This window comes from Mytilus galloprovincialis, chromosome 2 (assembly GCF_965363235.1).
Source record: "Mytilus galloprovincialis chromosome 2, xbMytGall1.hap1.1, whole genome shotgun sequence".
Taxonomy (NCBI): Eukaryota; Metazoa; Mollusca; class Bivalvia; order Mytilida; family Mytilidae; genus Mytilus; species Mytilus galloprovincialis.
The window spans coordinates 41,925,051-41,944,424 of NC_134839.1; the positions used below are offsets into that span (position 1 = coordinate 41,925,051).

The 19,374-nt window shown below is 30.6% G+C and overlaps 2 long non-coding RNA genes across 3 annotated transcripts; both read right to left on the minus strand.

The window, feature by feature from the left end:
• Nucleotides 1-7,325: 7,325 nt before the first annotated feature.
• On the minus strand, nt 7,326-11,889 carry LOC143062253 (uncharacterized). 2 transcript variants are annotated; one of them, XR_012974639.1, is made up of 4 exons: nt 11,630-11,889; nt 10,745-10,841; nt 9,048-9,144; nt 7,326-7,447 (listed from the first exon to the last, which is right to left on the minus strand). It is a non-coding gene; the product is annotated as an uncharacterized LOC143062253 (long non-coding RNA). The 2 variants fall into 2 exon arrangements; XR_012974640.1 differs by lacking the exons at nt 10,745-10,841; nt 11,630-11,889 and adding an exon at nt 9,933-10,192.
• A 551-nt stretch (nt 11,890-12,440) lies between these two features.
• Nucleotides 12,441-18,992, minus strand: LOC143062254 (uncharacterized). The gene is made up of 5 exons (XR_012974641.1): nt 18,831-18,992; nt 17,946-18,042; nt 16,040-16,136; nt 14,136-14,232; nt 12,441-12,538 (listed from the first exon to the last, which is right to left on the minus strand). It is a non-coding gene; the product is annotated as an uncharacterized LOC143062254 (long non-coding RNA).
• Nucleotides 18,993-19,374: the final 382 nt, after the last annotated feature.

Consider the following 19,374-nt stretch of genomic DNA (forward strand, 5'->3'; position numbering starts at 1 on the left):
TGCGGGATTTTGTCGCTGTATTGACGACCGATTGTAGGCATTTTGGTTGTTAGTACTCTTTGTTCATGTTTTGACTTTTTGGCATATTCTCCGTTTCCGTTCTCTATTCTATTGTAACAGAGTATGTCTGTCGTATATGAGGATACTACTTACCATACTGTCACCTGAATATGATTTTAAAACTTTTTTTTAACAAAAAGAGCAATATCATGTTGTTGTGATGGATCATGTATTAAAACCCTCTCACATCTGGTTTGAGTTTTCGTTAACTGATCTTTTTATAGTTTGATCTTATGGTATGCTGTAACATCACTGTCTACGGTTAATGGTAGGGAGGAGATTTCAAAACAATATTTTACACCTCCACATTCTGTATGTGCCTGTAAAAGTCAGGAGCCTGTAATTGGAATTTCAATGGTTGTCGTAGGTTCATGTCTGTCATATATGTTTTTTTTTATAAATAAGGCCGTTAGTTTTCTCAATTGAATTGTTTAATTTATAGACGACTAGACTGTATTCGTTTTTCATTGTTGAATGCCATACGGTTGCCTAAAATTTCTTATATCCACTTCAATTGAACCATGGTTGATAGTTGTCTCATTGCACATATACCACATCTCCTTATTTTATATAGTATACAACACAATAAAGGAAAAACAAAGTTTGATAAACAGAGAAAAACGACAACCACTGAAATGTATGCTCATGACTTGCTACAGAAAGATACAAAAGAAAGATACAGAACGTGTCAGTGTTAAACATGTTTGAGTGCACACATACCTTTCCTTATAACCTAGGTCAGTGGGTAAGAAAGAAGTATAGACATCTGTTGAAAAGGGCGTTACTCATCATATCGATGCAAATCATTAGGTATAAAAAAAACCAAAGTAACGTGTAAGATTTTAATACTACATATTTATACAAAAACTCTATAAACACTCCCTTGAGTTAATGATATTTAAAAGAGGAATTCTCAAGTGAATATAATATCACTTATTAAAGACTGTCTTGCATGTTTCAAGCCCTCATTCCCGTATGCTTTCATAATACCTAAAACGTGTCCTTTTTTCTTAAATCATTTCTAATGAACTATCGAATAAACTCTGAGCGGCCGTCAACTACCTTTTAACATTAAGTTTAGTCTTTTATCGTGTTTTAATTTTCCTGATGTCGACCATGGAGACAATACCCAATCATTCCTGACACGCGGACGTCTATTGACGGATTAACCGTACCTTTTGTATAGTGTATGTTCAGTATTTTAAGCCCTATTATAAAATTCAGTATCATTTAAATATGTCCAATCTGTTGAAATTATTAATTTGAAAACAACAATAAAGGCAGTGTATAACATGATTTACAAGAAGTGGGAATTACGATCTAGGTGATTCGTTAAAGAGTTATCGATATTCGAAACATACTACAATAAAATGTATTATTTTGATAAATAATAACAGTCCGTATTGACCTTCGCAACATGGCTGGTTAATTTGAGAAATTTACTAAAATGATAATATAAAATTAAGTTATCTCCAACGTGCTTCCACTTTTTCACGTGTTGTCTAATTGCTTATTTCAGTTTCTTATTGTATTAATATATCTTAATATCTTATCATTAGGGAATTTTATCTGACAAAAAAAGCTACCCTTTTAAATTGCATCTTGCATTATTCTGTAAAATACTACTTTCATACGTGTTCACTATTGTCCCAAGCCCGTATATTTGTGATTAATGCAACGAGTATAATCGTTAAAAATCAGAAAAGTTGATAAGGCTTTTTTGCACTTTATAGAGTTAAGACTCATATCATAGATTAATTTATAACATCGTATCTGTGCACTAAACTGCAAAGAATGCTAGTCCCAAGTCAGGAGCCTCTGGCCTTTGTTAGTCTTGTATTATTTTAATTTTAGTTTTTTGTGTACAATTTGGAAATTAGTATGGCGTTCATTATCACTGGACTAGTATATATTTGTTTAGGGGCCAGCTGAAGGACGCCTCCGGGTGCGGGAATTTCTCGCTACATTGAAGACCTGTTGGTGACCTCTGCTGTTGTTTTTTATTTGGTCGGGTTGTTGTCTCTTTGACACATTCCTCATTTCCATTCTCAATTTTAGAGTAACTGCAAGTTGCTCATTTTTCTGTTGTTTTCTTGGTGTTTGCGGGAATGAGCTTATACATAAAGAACGTTTCTGTTATTTCATCTGGATTACTATTGATAATGTTTCTCTTGTTTTGACTCTGTAAACATGGTAACATCTATGGGACCTATTACTAGAATGTAGTGTTAACATGTTGTTTAGGTGTTCATGCATTTTATTTTTTTTTTAACTATTTTTTGGTTTGAATTTTTTTTTTTAAAGACACGTTGCACTTTTAATATATGCAGTTTATTCCTTTTTAATTACACTGTAAGCTTTCATACTATTAAACGAGAAGACCTCATTTTGTGTGTCGCTTCTCTTCCTTCTACAATAAATTAATCGGCATGTCTCTGTGTTCTATAGGTACCATGCATAGTCCCATTGAGATCTATGATGAGTTTATTGTCATCTATTCTTATGACTATTCAGTTTGGGTAATTTTGGGAGAACAACGAACATTAAGGCGTCCCGATATTGTTTCCGTCATCAGACCAACTTTTAAGTCATACAAGACTTCTGGTTTTAACTTTCACATTATTTTCATAAGAGTACCGGGGACAGGACAATAATTTCCGCGTTGATAGAGACTCTCTTTAAATATAGCAGTGATCGCCTTGGAAAAGAAACTTGAAATTGAAAGTTTATAGCCTATACGCTTTATCTATAGTATACGTATGTTCATAGTATACAGAAACGCGAAAACAATGAATTAAGGAGGCTCGAGGGTATAAAAATTTCAGAAAAAAAATAAACATTTGTTTTTCATTACAAATTTTATTTATTACCTTTTGTAGTTGTTACTTTATCATATTGTACAAAAAACATTCAAAACAATTAATTCGTGTTGGCCCCAGATGACTTTTAAAATGTAAACATCATTGAAAAAGTTCCAAATTATCTCCCTTTGGTGGAAAAATGCCATTTTTTGGCTTTAAAATTGAAATATCTCTTTTAACTCATTGGTGACCTATATTTTTATATATAATTTCGATATATGCTGTACTTAAACTAAATTATTGTAAAATTTGAGCGATTTCTGTAATAAATTTCTTTTTTTTATTTCGATATTAACTTTATTTCTCCTATTAGTTCAACAGAAAAAAAAACACTTTTACAAAGATGTATGCTTCTTTCGAAGGCAGATTGTGGGCGCAAATGAACGGTGACCCAATTTTTTTATTTTATTTTTCTATTAACTATAAGATAAAGTTCATTTATAGAAAAATATAAAGAAATCCTATATAAATGATTTAGACCCGCGAACCCCCTTAAACAGAAAACCAAAAAATAACGGACTTTGGAAAAAAAAGGGAGAGGACTTAAAAAAAATTGTCATGTCTCCTAGTACCTATGAATTTTAATACCTTTTCTGAAATTCTCCAGACATAAAGACTTTTACAATAATTCGATCTTCAACAGTTTACATCCTTTCAACCAATCTCTTAATTCTCGCGATTTCACTGGTGTGTTCTAGTATTGTTTAAAATAACAAACGAAATTTTCTTTTCTAAACAAATGCTCACTAAAGACATGTTTTATAGATTTAGTTCGTGCTGCTTAATCTTTTGTTTTTTGTGTTGTATTTGGGGAAGCTGTCTTTTTAGTTTTGTCATTCTATTTGGTCATCGCGTTGTCTGGTGTTTGGTTACTCCATCGGTATATTCTCATCCATTTTGAATTTATTTCATTTCTTCTATTGTGCAACAGAAGTTAGATTAAATTCCGACCAAATTGATTCATAATTTGTTTCATTTAATCATGATTTGAATCTTCATGCGTCTAATACTATTGAAGGATAAAAACAAATAGATTAATGCATACATTGTCTTAAAGTCACCAAATAAATTAAAAAACGTATTTAAATCAAATTCCTTGTACACAAAAATTCAAACATTTTTTGAATCAGAAAAAAAAACTAAACATTTTTTTATAATTTATATCAAATCAAATCAAATCAAATATTTTATTGTCATATAAACTTTGTGACCAACATATATTAACACAATAAACACAATAAACATACATATTAAACATACACAATAACAACAGCATCAAAAAAAATTTTTTAACAACAAACAAGTTGTTTAGAGTCCCCTGCCCTCAGTTCTAATGACTTTTTCAAGAAGGGTCCTAACTTATTTGTTTGTAAAGGCGATGATGGATTTAGTAAATATTGAATTTTTTCTTCTTCATTTAAATTATTAAAGTTATTATTTTCAGTACATATGTGATGAAAAAAATCATTTCTTAGAGTTTTATTATACTCACAATAGAGTAAAAAATGTTTCTCATCCTCTAGTATTTTACATTTATGGCAAAGTCGTTCCTCTCTTGGGATTTTAAAATATCTCCCATTTTAAATCAAAAGGGAGTGATCACTTATTCTAAATTTAGTGATTAATCTCCTTATCTGAAAATTAGATGTATTAAGATAAGATTCTAGTTTGTAATCTTTTTTAATTTTTTTATAAAGAAAAAAATTACTTTTATCATCAATGTTTTGAAATTTATTTTGAATTAAATCTTCGTATCTATTTTTCATTTTTAACTTTATATCGTTTTTTATTTTATTTACATCTTTTATGTCCTTACAAGTAGAAAAAATATTCAGGTCAACATTAGTCTCTTTAACAATATTTTTGCATATGTATACCATGAGTAAGTTCCTGTCAAATCTAGAGACTGTGCTAGAGAAAAAGCTTCCTTTACCAATGGATTATTATTATTATTATATAGTCTAGCTAAATATAAAAGGGTTTGTGTTTTAATAAAACATTCGATAGGCAATCTCCCTAATTCAGCTCTTGCTCCTAAATTGGATGCATTTTTTCTTATTCCTAGAGTAGATTTACAAAATTTAAGATGCATATTTTCAATGGGGGTTTTGTCTATAAAATCAAGTTGATAAATTTATTTTCCTGAAGATAAGGCTCTGTTATTGGCTCGATGAAAAGAAATATATGTATCCAAATATGTTACTTCTGAATTATAGGTCATAATTGGTTTTACTAAAGAATCAAAAAGATTATTTGCTACTTTTATAGGTAGATTATTCAATGATTTAATATAGGATTTTATTGCAAAAAATACTTTTTTTGCCTTTTTTGTCAACTCTAAAGTACTTTGTGATAAATTTCCATTACATTTTATCAACATTCCAAAAAATGAATATTCTGTTACACTCTCTATGGCTTTATTCTCATAGTAAATATGTGATGTTTCACTATTATGTTTTGACTGACTAAAAATCATGGATTTAGTTTTGTTTGTATTCAAAGAGAGTTGCCATTTGTTACAATATAATTTAACATTATTTAAACTGTTTTGAAGACCCCCTTTTGATTCTTACAGGATCAAAAAGGAGGCATCGACTAGTAACAACATAAACTTCTCTAATAATTATTTCAAATATTTTACCTATTGTTTCTGAATGTATAATGTAACGTAACCTTGCCAAAAAAGTTTATACCATGATTACTTATTATTATTAAAAAAATCCATGATCAAACTTTTTGATTTACGGGATTACCACAATACTGGTTGAATTAATTATCCAAATTTTAAATGAGTTCAAATATGTAAAGGTATTTTTGGTTTGTGTTTTTTTTTTTTTTTTTTTTTTGGTGGAGGAAGCCGGAGTGACGGAAAACAAGACCGACCTTCGATAGAACAAGCTGACAGTCCTAGTCAATTAAGATTGGAGTCGATTGTACCCGCACGATCGGGGTTCGAACTCACAACCTCAGTGTTGACTGGCTAGTGATTACAGTAGGAACTAATTAGACCACTCAGCAACTGAGGCCCCTTGGTATTTTTGAAATTTTACTAAAAGTCATAACATAAATTAAGGTAAAAGGACAATAAATATTCAATTATTACTTATTTTTATTTATTTACTGCAATACTTCTCTTCAAGTACAACAATAAACAATGACAAGAATATATATATATATATATATATATATATATATATATATATATATATATATATATATATATATATATATAAGAAGGCAAAAGTTAATATTCATTTTTCTCTTACACCCATTTATTTATCTTTTATGTGTATTTGTTTTTGTTTACTTCTAAGTAATATCATGTCTTGCCATGATAAAAAAAAACATATATCAAGGTACATGTACATTTGCCCTCAAGTTGGCGTTATCAATTTTCAAAGTAGCTATACAATATGTTTCTAAAGTTAAAGATTTTGAAACGACTTTGAAAATGACATTTCACCTAAGAATTATACAGATGTGAACTTACATGGATTGCAAGAAATCTCCATCAGATGAAGCAAGACGTTTAAAGATATAGGGGTAAATTCAGTAAAAAATCTCCTATTGACTTTAATGCTAACCTATGTGTGGAAATAAATTTATACCTGATTTACCTTTAGAAATTAAAATCTTTCATATATCATTCATGAAAGTACAAATGTAGCCCTATCTTTTGCAACAATAAAAACATAGGGTCATGCGGCATTTTTGGGCATTCACATGGCCTTGTTTACAAACAATGTAGATTCGCACTGAATTCCTATACTGACCCCCATTACTTTTCAACCCAGAAGGGGAAAAAATTAGTACATTCAGCATATATTTTTTATTTTTTTTCAACTCTAGTTTTGATCCATCTACCAAAAAATATTCATTACAAACATTATCTGCCAATCAGAAGAGCATATAACTTCAGTGTTATACAGAAAGCTCTCCCCTAAATGGGCGGTCCCTGATGACATATATTTATTTACTGAATTTACCCCTATAAGGGACTTTTTTACTTCTTTTCCAACTTTTTTTGTAATAAACATGTAATGTATCCAATTTTCAAGTTCCAGTTTCAATACAACCTTCATAAATGCTGAATTTGTAAAGATAGAGCAAAATTTATACTACAGCCCATACTGCGGCCAATGTATATTTGGTATATTAAGTTGCGCATTGACTGTTTTTAAAAGAATGGTGTAAAATACTATGTTTAATAAATATGAATTGTTTTCTGTGTTTGCTTTGACTAGTATTGCAAGTACATCAAGAAACTAAAGTCTTGGTGTACTCTTAGTTAGTTTTTTCCTTATATGGAAGTTTTTGGTTAAATACCATGAAAAGACCCATAAAGACTTTTCAAAGGCTTTTTTAAGCAGTTTCATACCAAATAAAACAACAATTATATTTCATTATACTAAATCTGTGTTTTAATTACTTGTAAATTTCACAAAATGTCATTGACAATCACTCTGCAGAAATTCCTGTTACCCCAACATCAGGATGGGTTCTTCGCCAAAACTAGACAGCTAGAACTGAAATAGAAAAAAGTGCCAAATATAAAAAAAATAAGATTAGGTATGACCAAACTTTACATTTTGGAGATTGAAGTAACAATTTAGAATATTTAAAAGCAAATTATTTAACATAAAAATCCAATTACAAACATTTCAACACTTGCTTCATGGATGAAGGACCTGTAATCGTGAAAACTTGTCTAGTATATTCTTTCAATAAAGAAACGCAAAGCGTTGTGTAAAAATAAATGAATACCTTCATGCGGTCAGATTATTTGAGTGTTAAAATACTAGAAAAGTGCTTATTTACCACTTGTTCTACAACTTATCATGGAGAACACAGCTAAAAAAAACCACTATGTCAAAGGGAGGTAATCCATTTTTTCATATGATTTTATACATTATGAGGAGAAATATGTGAAAAATGTGATGTAAATGGGGAGAATATTTATGCCTTTCATTGATAGCATAACTCTCAAGTGTAATTTCTATTATTTCTTTCAATGTGGACACAAAAACTGATTTTTACAATATACTTCATGCTTCTCTCACAGTACACTGAGTGCATCCTGGAAAGCCGCAGTTAAAGATAGAAATTTGTGTAAAAAACAGCTTTAAATGGTTCCAAAATCCTTCCATTACATTAACATTTACAGGAAATGAGTTTTGTGATTATTGTGTGGCCTTGGACAAGTACAGTGAAAAAGCGCATATTTTCCTATAGGGGTAAATTCAGTAAAAAATCTCCCATTGACTTTAATGCTAATCTACATGTATGTGTGGAAATAAATTTATACCTGATTTACCTTTAGAAATTAAAATCTTTCATATATCATTCATGAAAGTACAAATGTAGCCCTATCTTTTGCAACAATAAAAACATAGGGTCATGCGGCATTTTTGGGCATTCACATGGCCTTGTTTACAAACAATGTAGATTCGCACTGAATTCCTATACTGACCCCCATTACTTTTCAACCCAGAAGGGGAAAAAATTAGTACATTCAGCATATATTTTTTATTTTTTTTCAACTCTAGTTTTGATCCATCTACCAAAAAATATTCATTACAAACATTATCTGCCAATCAGAAGAGCATATAACTTCAGTGTTATACAGAAAGCTCTCCCCTAAATGGGCGGTCCCTGATGACATATATTTATTTACTGAATTTACCCCTATAAGGGACTTTTTTACTTCTTTTCCAACTTTTTTTGTAATAAACATGTAATGTATCCAATTTTCAAGTTCCGGTTTCAATACAACCTTCATAAATGCTGAATTTGTAAAGATAGAGCAAAATTTATACTACAGCCCATACTGTGGCCAATGTATATTTGGTATATTAAGTTGCGCATTGACTGTTTTTTAAAGAATGGTGTAAAATACTATGTTTAATAAATATGAATTGTTTTCTGTGTTTGCTTTGACTAGTATTGCAAGTACATCAAGAAACTAAAGTCTTGGTGTACTCTTAGTTAGTTTTTTCCTTATATGGAAGTTTTTGGTTAAATACCATGAAAAGACCCATAAAGACTTTTCAAAGGCTTTTTTAAGCAGTTTCATACCAAATAAAACAACAATTATGTTTCATTATACTAAATCTGTGTTTTAATTACTTGTAAATTTCACAAAATGTCATTGACAATCACTCTGCAGAAATTCCTGTTACCCCAACATCAGGATGGGTTCTTCGCCAAAACTAGACAGCTAGAACTGAAATAGAAAAAAGTGCCAAATATAAAAAAAATAAGATTAGGTATGACCAAACTTTACATTTTGGAGATTGAAGTAACAATTTAGAATATTTAAAAGCAAATTATTTAACATAAAAATCCAATTACAAACATTTCAACACTTGCTTCATGGATGAAGGACCTGTAATCGTGAAAACTTGTCTAGTATATTCTTTCAATAAAGAAACGCAAAGCGTTGTGTAAAAATAAATGAATACCTTCATGCGGTCAGATTATTTGAGTGTTAAAATACTAGAAAAGTGCTTATTTACCACTTGTTCTACAACTTATCATGGAGAACACAGCTAAAAAAAACCACTATGTCAAAGGGAGGTAATCCATTTTTTCATATGATTTTATACATTATGAGGAGAAATATGTGAAAAATGTGATGTAAATGGGGAGAATATTTATGCCTTTCATTGATAGCATAACTCTCAAGTGTAATTTCTATTATTTCTTTCAATGTGGACACAAAAACTGATTTTTACAATATACTTCATGCTTCTCTCACAGTACACTGAGTGCATCCTGGAAAGCCGCAGTTAAAGATAGAAATTTGTGTAAAAAACAGCTTTAAATGGTTCCAAAATCCTTCCATTACATTAACATTTACAGGAAATGAGTTTTGTGATTATTGTGTGGCCTTGGACAAGTACAGTGAAAAAGCGCATATTTTCCTATAGGGGTAAATTCAGTAAAAAATCTCCCATTGACTTTAATGCTAATCTACATGTATGTGTGGAAATAAATTTATACCTGATTTACCTTTAGAAATTAAAATCTTTCATATATCATTCATGAAAGTACAAATGTAGCCCTATCTTTTGCAACAATAAAAACATAGGGTCATGCGGCATTTTTGGGCATTCACATGGCCTTGTTTACAAACAATGTAGATTCGCACTGAATTCCTATACTGACCCCCATTACTTTTCAACCCAGAAGGGGAAAAAATTAGTACATTCAGCATATATTTTTTATTTTTTTTCAACTCTAGTTTTGATCCATCTACCAAAAAATATTCATTACAAACATTATCTGCCAATCAGAAGAGCATATAACTTCAGTGTTATACAGAAAGCTCTCCCCTAAATGGGCGGTCCCTGATGACATATATTTATTTACTGAATTTACCCCTATAAGGGACTTTTTTACTTCTTTTCCAACTTTTTTTGTAATAAACATGTAATGTATCCAATTTTCAAGTTCCGGTTTCAATACAACCTTCATAAATGCTGAATTTGTAAAGATAGAGCAAAATTTATACTACAGCCCATACTGTGGCCAATGTATATTTGGTATATTAAGTTGCGCATTGACTGTTTTTTAAAGAATGGTGTAAAATACTATGTTTAATAAATATGAATTGTTTTCTGTGTTTGCTTTGACTAGTATTGCAAGTACATCAAGAAACTAAAGTCTTGGTGTACTCTTAGTTAGTTTTTTCCTTATATGGAAGTTTTTGGTTAAATACCATGAAAAGACCCATAAAGACTTTTCAAAGGCTTTTTTAAGCAGTTTCATACCAAATAAAACAACAATTATGTTTCATTATACTAAATCTGTGTTTTAATTACTTGTAAATTTCACAAAATGTCATTGACAATCACTCTGCAGAAATTCCTGTTACCCCAACATCAGGATGGGTTCTTCGCCAAAACTAGACAGCTAGAACTGAAATAGAAAAAAGTGCCAAATATAAAAAAAATAAGATTAGGTATGACCAAACTTTACATTTTGGAGATTGAAGTAACAATTTAGAATATTTAAAAGCAAATTATTTAACATAAAAATCCAATTACAAACATTTCAACACTTGCTTCATGGATGAAGGACCTGTAATCGTGAAAACTTGTCTAGTATATTCTTTCAATAAAGAAACGCAAAGCGTTGTGTAAAAATAAATGAATACCTTCATGCGGTCAGATTATTTGAGTGTTAAAATACTAGAAAAGTGCTTATTTACCACTTGTTCTACAACTTATCATGGAGAACACAGCTAAAAAAAACCACTATGTCAAAGGGAGGTAATCCATTTTTTCATATGATTTTATACATTATGAGGAGAAATATGTGAAAAATGTGATGTAAATGGGGAGAATATTTATGCCTTTCATTGATAGCATAACTCTCAAGTGTAATTTCTATTATTTCTTTCAATGTGGACACAAAAACTGATTTTTACAATATACTTCATGCTTCTCTCACAGTACACTGAGTGCATCCTGGAAAGCCGCAGTTAAAGATAGAAATTTGTGTAAAAAACAGCTTTAAATGGTTCCAAAATCCTTCCATTACATTAACATTTACAGGAAATGAGTTTTGTGATTATTGTGTGGCCTTGGACAAGTACAGTGAAAAAGCGCATATTTTCCTATAGGGGTAAATTCAGTAAAAAATCTCCCATTGACTTTAATGCTAATCTACATGTATGTGTGGAAATAAATTTATACCTGATTTACCTTTAGAAATTAAAATCTTTCATATATCATTCATGAAAGTACAAATGTAGCCCTATCTTTTGCAACAATAAAAACATAGGGTCATGCGGCATTTTTGGGCATTCACATGGCCTTGTTTACAAACAATGTAGATTCGCACTGAATTCCTATACTGACCCCCATTACTTTTCAACCCAGAAGGGGAAAAAATTAGTACATTCAGCATATATTTTTTATTTTTTTTCAACTCTAGTTTTGATCCATCTACCAAAAAATATTCATTACAAACATTATCTGCCAATCAGAAGAGCATATAACTTCAGTGTTATACAGAAAGCTCTCCCCTAAATGGGCGGTCCCTGATGACATATATTTATTTACTGAATTTACCCCTATAAGGGACTTTTTTACTTCTTTTCCAACTTTTTTTGTAATAAACATGTAATGTATCATATTTTCAAGTTCCAGTTTCAATACAACCTTCATAAATGCTGAATTTGTAAAGATAGAGCAAAATTTAAACTACAGCCCATACTGCGGCCAATGTATATTTGGTATATTAAGTTGCGCATTGGCTGTTTTTAAAAGAACGGTGTAAAATACTATGTTTAATAAATGTGAATTGTTTTCTGTGTTTGCCTTGACTAGTATTGCAAGTACATCTAGAAACTAAAGTCTTGGTGTACTCTTAGTTAGTTTTTTCCTTATATGGAATTTTTTGGTTAAATACCATGAAAAGATCCATAAAGACTTTTCAAAGGCTTTTTTAAGCAATTTCATACCAAATAAAACAACAATTATGTTTCATTATACTAAATCTGTGTTTTAATTACTTGTAAATTTCACAAAATGTCATTGACAATCACTCTGCCGAAATTCCTGTTACCCCAACATCAGGATGGGTTCTTCGCCAAAACTAGACAGCTAGAACTGAAATAGAAAAAAGTGCCAAATATAAAAAAATAAGATTAGGTATGACCAAACTTTACATTTTGGAGATTGAAGTAACAATTTAGAATATTTAAAAGCAAATTATTTAACATAAAAATCCAATTACAAACATTTCAACACTTGCTTCATGGATGAAGGACCTGTAATCATGAAAACTTGTCTAGTATATTCTTTCAATAAAGAAACGCAAAGCGTTGTGTAAAAATAAATGAATACCTTCATGCGGTCAGATTATTTGAGTGTTAAAATACTAGAAAAGTGCTTATTTACCACTTGTTCTACAACTTATCATGGAGAACACAGCTAAAAAAAAACCACTATGTCAAAGGGAGGTAATCCATTTTTCATATGATTTTATACATTATGAGGAGAAATATGTGCAAAATGTGATGTAAATGGGGAGAATATTTATGCCTTTCATTGATAGCATAACTCTCAAGTGTAATTTCTATTATTTCTTTCAATGTGGACACAAAAACTGATTTTTACAATATACTTCATGCTTCTCTCACAGTACACTGAGTGCATCCTGGAAAGCCGCAGTTAAAGATAGAAATTTGTGTAAAAACAGCTTTAAATGGTTCCAAAATCCTTCCATTACATTAACATTTACAGGAAATGAGTTTTGTGATTATTGTGTGGCCTTGGACAAGTACAGTGAAAAAGCGCATATTTTCCTATAGGGGTAAATTCAGTAAAAAATCTCCCATTGACTTTAATGCTAATCTACATGTATGTGTGGAAATAAATTTATACCTGATTTACCTTTAGAAATTAAAATCTTTCATATATCATTCATGAAAGTACTAATGTAGCCCTATCTTTTGCAACAATAAAAACATAGGGTCATGCGGCATTTTTGGGCATTCACATGGCCTTGTTTACAAACAATGTAGATTCGCACTGAATTCCTATACTGACCCCCATTACTTTTCAACCCAGAAGGGGAAAAAATTAGTACATTCAGCATATATTTTTTATTTTTTTTCAACTCTAGTTTTGATCCATCTACCAAAAAATATTCATTACAAACATTATCTGCCAATCAGAAGAGCATATAACTTCAGTGTTATACAGAAAGCTCTCCCCTAAATGGGCGGTCCCTGATGACATATATTTATTTACTGAATTTACCCCTATAAGGGACTTTTTTACTTCTTTTCCAACTTTTTTTGTAATAAACATGTAATGTATCCAATTTTCAAGTTCCAGTTTCAATACAACCTTCATAAATGCTGAATTTGTAAAGATAGAGCAAAATTTAAACTACAGCCCATACTGCGGCCAATGTATATTTGGTATATTAAGTTGCGCATTGACTGTTTTTAAAAGAATGGTGTAAAATACTATGTTTAATAAATATGAATTGTTTTCTGTGTTTGTTTTGACTAGTATTGCAAGTATATCTAGAAACTAAAGTCTTGGTGTACTCTTAGTTAGTTTTTCCTTATATGGAAGTTTTTGGTTAAATACCATGAAAAGATCCATAAAGACTTTTCAAAGGCTTTTTTAAGCAGTTTCATACCAAATAAAACAACAATTATGTTTCATTATACTAAATCTGTGTTTTAATTACTTGTAAATTTCACAAAATGTCATTGACAATCACTCTGCAGAAATTCCTGTTACCCCAACATCAGGATGGGTTCTTCGCCAAAACTAGACAGCTAGAACTGAAATAGAAAAAAGTGCCAAATATAAAAAAATAAGATTAGGTATGACCAAACTTTACATTTTGGAGATTGAAGTAACAATTTAGAATATTTAAAAGCAAATTATTTAACATAAAAATCCAATTACAAACATTTCAACACTTGCTTCATGGATGAAGGACCTGTAATCATGAAAACTTGTCTAGTATATTCTTTCAATAAAGAAACGCAAAGCGTTGTGTAAAAATAAATGAATACCTTCATGCGGTCAGATTATTTGAGTGTTAAAATACTAGAAAAGTGCTTATTTACCACTTGTTCTACAACTTATCATGGAGAACACAGCTAAAAAAAAAACCACTATGTCAAAGGGAGGTAATCCATTTTTCATATGATTTTATACATTATGAGGAGAAATATGTGCAAAATGTGATGTAAATGGGGAGAATATTTATGCCTTTCATTGATAGCATAACTCTCAAGTGTAATTTCTATTATTTCTTTCAATGTGGACACAAAAACTGATTTTTACAATATACTTCATGCTTCTCTCACAGTACACTGAGTGCATCCTGGAAAGCCGCAGTTAAAGATAGAAATTTGTGTAAAAACAGCTTTAAATGGTTCCAAAATCCTTCCATTACATTAACATTTACAGGAAATGAGTTTTGTGATTATTGTGTGGCCTTGGACAAGTACAGTGAAAAAGCGCATATTTTCCTATAGGGGTAAATTCAGTAAAAAATCTCCCATTGACTTTAATGCTAATCTACATGTATGTGTGGAAATAAATTTATACTGTAAATTCAGAAATTATTGCGAGGTTTTTATTATTGCCAATAATGCGACGGAGTTGTAAACGCAATAATTAAAACTCGCATTTTGTAATACTTTAACTGAATTAAGCATGACTTTTTCTCAAAATCGTAAAAATTAAAATCGCATTCAAGTGTAAAATGACAAAATCGCAATAATAAATGTGCGCAATAATTTCTGAATTTACAGTACCTGATTTACCTTTAGAAATTAAAATCTTTCATATATCATTCATGAAAGTACAAATGTAGCCCTATCTTTTGCAACAATAAAAACATAGGGTCATGCGGCATTTTTGGGCATTCACATGGCCTTGTTTACAAACAATGTAGATTCGCACTGAATTCCTATACTGACCCCCATTACTTTTCAACCCAGAAGGGGAAAAAATTAGTACATTCAGCATATATTTTTTATTTTTTTTCAACTCTAGTTTTGATCCATCTACCACAAAATATTCATTACAAACATTATCTGCCAATCAGAAGAGCATATAACTTCAGTGTTATACAGAAAGCTCTCCCCTAAATGGGCGGTCCCTGATGACATATATTTATTTACTGAATTTACCCCTATAAGGGACTTTTTTACTTCTTTTCCAACTTTTTTTGTAATAAACATGTAATGTATCCAATTTTCAAGTTCCAGTTTCAATACAACCTTCATAAATGCTGAATTTGTAAAGATAGAGCAAAATTTAAACTACAGCCCATACTGCGGCCAATGTATATTTGGTATATTAAGTTGCGCATTGACTGTTTTTAAAAGAATGGTGTAAAATACTATGTTTAATAAATATGAATTGTTTTCTGTGTTTGTTTTGACTAGTATTGCAAGTACATCTAGAAACTAAAGTCTTGGTGTACTCTTAGTTAGTTTTTCCTTATATGGAAGTTTTTGGTTAAATACCATGAAAAGATCCATAAAGACTTTTCAAAGGCTTTTTTAAGCAGTTTCATACCAAATAAAACAACAATTATGTTTCATTATACTAAATCTGTGTTTTAATTACTTGTAAATTTCACAAAATGTCATTGACAATCACTCTGCAGAAATTCCTGTTACCCCAACATCAGGATGGGTTCTTCGCCAAAACTAGACAGCTAGAACTGAAATAGAAAAAAGTGCCAAATATAAAAAAAATAAGATTAGGTATGACCAAACTTTACATTTTGGAGATTGAAGTAACAATTTAGAATATTTAAAAGCAAATTATTTAACATAAAAATCCAATTACAAACATTTCAACACTTGCTTCATGGATGAAGGACCTGTAATCGTGAAAACTTGTCTAGTATATTCTTTCAATAAAGAAACGCAAAGCGTTGTGTAAAAATAAATGAATACCTTCATGCGGTCAGATTATTTGAGTGTTAAAATACTAGAAAAGTGCTTATTTACCACTTGTTCTACAACTTATCATGGAGAACACAGCTAAAAAAAAACCACTATGTCAAAGGGAGGTAATCCATTTTTTCATATGATTTTATACATTATGAGGAGAAATATGTGCAAAATGTGATGTAAATGGGGAGAATATTTATGCCTTTCATTGATAGCATAACTCTCAAGTGTAATTTCTATTATTTCTTTCAATGTGGACACAAAAACTGATTTTTACAATATACTTCATGCTTCTCTCACAGTACACTGAGTGCATCCTGGAAAGCCGCAGTTAAAGATAGAAATTTGTGTAAAAACAGCTTTAAATGGTTCCAAAATCCTTCCATTACATTAACATTTACAGGAAATGAGTTTTGTGATTATTGTGTGGCCTTGGACAAGTACAGTGAAAAAGCGCATATTTTCCTATAGGGGTAAATTCAGTAAAAAATCTCCCATTGACTTTAATGCTAATCTACATGTATGTGTGGAAATAAATTTATACTGTAAATTCAGAAATTATTGCGAGGTTTTTATTATTGCCAATAATGCGACGGAGTTGTAAACGCAATAATTAAAACTCGCATTTTGTAATACTTTAACTGAATTAAGCATGACTTTTTCTCAAAATCGTAAAAATTAAAATCGCATTCAAGTGTAAAATGACAAAATCGCAATAATAAATGTGCGCAATAATTTCTGAATTTACAGTACCTGATTTACCTTTAGAAATTAAAATCTTTCATATATCATTCATGAAAGTACAAATGTAGCCCTATCTTTTGCAACAATAAAAACATAGGGTCATGCGGCATTTTTGGGCATTCACATGGCCTTGTTTACAAACAATGTAGATTCGCACTGAATTCCTATACTGACCCCCATTACTTTTCAACCCAGAAGGGGAAAAAATTAGTACATTCAGCATATATTTTTTATTTTTTTTCAACTCTAGTTTTGATCCATCTACCAAAAAATATTCATTACAAACATTATCTGCCAATCAGAAGAGCATATAACTTCAGTGTTATACAGAAAGCTCTCCCCTAAATGGGCGGTCCCTGATGACATATATTTATTTACTGAATTTACCCCTATAAGGGACTTTTTTACTTCTTTTCCAACTTTTTTTGTAATAAACATGTAATGTATCCAATTTTCAAGTTCCAGTTTCAATACAACCTTCATAAATGCTGAATTTGTAAAGATAGAGCAAAATTTAAACTACAGCCCATACTGCGGCCAATGTATATTTGGTATATTAAGTTGCGCATTGACTGTTTTTAAAAGAATGGTGTAAAATACTATGTTTAATAAATATGAATTGTTTTCTGTGTTTGCTTTGACTAGTATTGCAAGTACATCTAGAAACTAAAGTCTTGGTGTACTCTTAGTTAGTTTTTTCCTTATATGGAAGTTTTTGGTTAAATACCATGAAAAGACCCATAAAGACTTTTCAAAGGCTTTTTTAAGCAGTTTCATACCAAATAAAACAACAATTATGTTTCATTATACTAAATCTGTGTTTTAATTACTTGTAAATTTCACAAAATGTCATTGACAATCACTCTGCAGAAATTCCTGTTACCCCAACATCAGGATGGGTTCTTCGCCAAAACTAGACAGCTAGAACTGAAATAGAAAAAAGTGCCAAATATAAAAAAATAAGATTAGGTATGACCAAACTTTGCATTTTGGAGATTGAAGTAACAATTTAGAATATTTGAAAGCAAATTATTTAACATAAAAATCCAATTACAAACATTTCAACACTTGCTTCATGGATGAAGGACCTGTAATCATGAAAACTTGTCTAGTATATTCTTTCAATAAAGAAACGCAAAGCGTTGTGTAAAAATAAATGAATACCTTCATGCGGTCAGATTATTTGAGTGTTAAAATACTAGAAAAGTGCTTATTTACCACTTGTTCTACAACTAATCATGGAGAACACAGCTAAAAAAAAGCACTATGTCAAAGGGAGGTAATCCATTTTTTTCATATGATTTTATACATTATGAGGAGAAATATGTGCAAAATGTGATGTAAATGGGGAGAATATTTATGCCTTTCATTGATAGCATAACTCTCAAGTGTAATTTCTATTATTTCTTTCAATCTGGACACAAAAACTGATTTTTACAATATACTTCATGCTTCTCTCACAGTACACTGAGTGCATCCTGGAAAGCCGCAGTTAAAGATAGAAATTTGTGTAAAAAACAGCTTTAAATGGTTCCAAAATCCTTCCATTACATTAACATTTACAGGAAATGAGTTTTGTGATTATTGTGTGGCCTTGGACAAGTACAGTGAAAAAGCGCATATTTTCCTATAGGGGTAAATTCAGTAAAAAATCTCCCATTGACTTTAATGCTAATCTACATGTATGTGTGGAAATAAATTTATACCTGATTTACCTTTAGAAATTAAAATCTTTCATATATCATTCATGAAAGTACAAATGTAGCCCTATCTTTTGCAACAATAAAAACATAGGGTCATGCGGCATTTTTGGGCATTCACATGGCCTTGTTTACAAACAATGTAGATTCGCACTGAATTCCTATACTGACCCCCATTACTTTTCAACCCAGAAGGGGAAAAAATTAGTACATTCAGCATATATTTTTTTTTTTTTTTTCAACTCTAGTTTTGATCCATCTACCAAAAAATATTCATTACAAACATTATCTGCCAATCCGAAGAGCATATAACTTCAGTGTTATACAGAAAGCTCTCCCCTAAATGGGTGGTCCCTGATGACATATATTTATTTACTGAATTTACCCCTATAACTACCTAGCTATATGAAATATTTACACATAAAATAAAAGCAAAGATGTATCTATGCAACACACAAGCACTTTAAATGCATTTGACAAAACCATGGCAAAGAAACATCTCCTTAATTGGTGTTCCTCATCTTAAAGTAACATGGAGACCTTCAACACGGAGCGAACT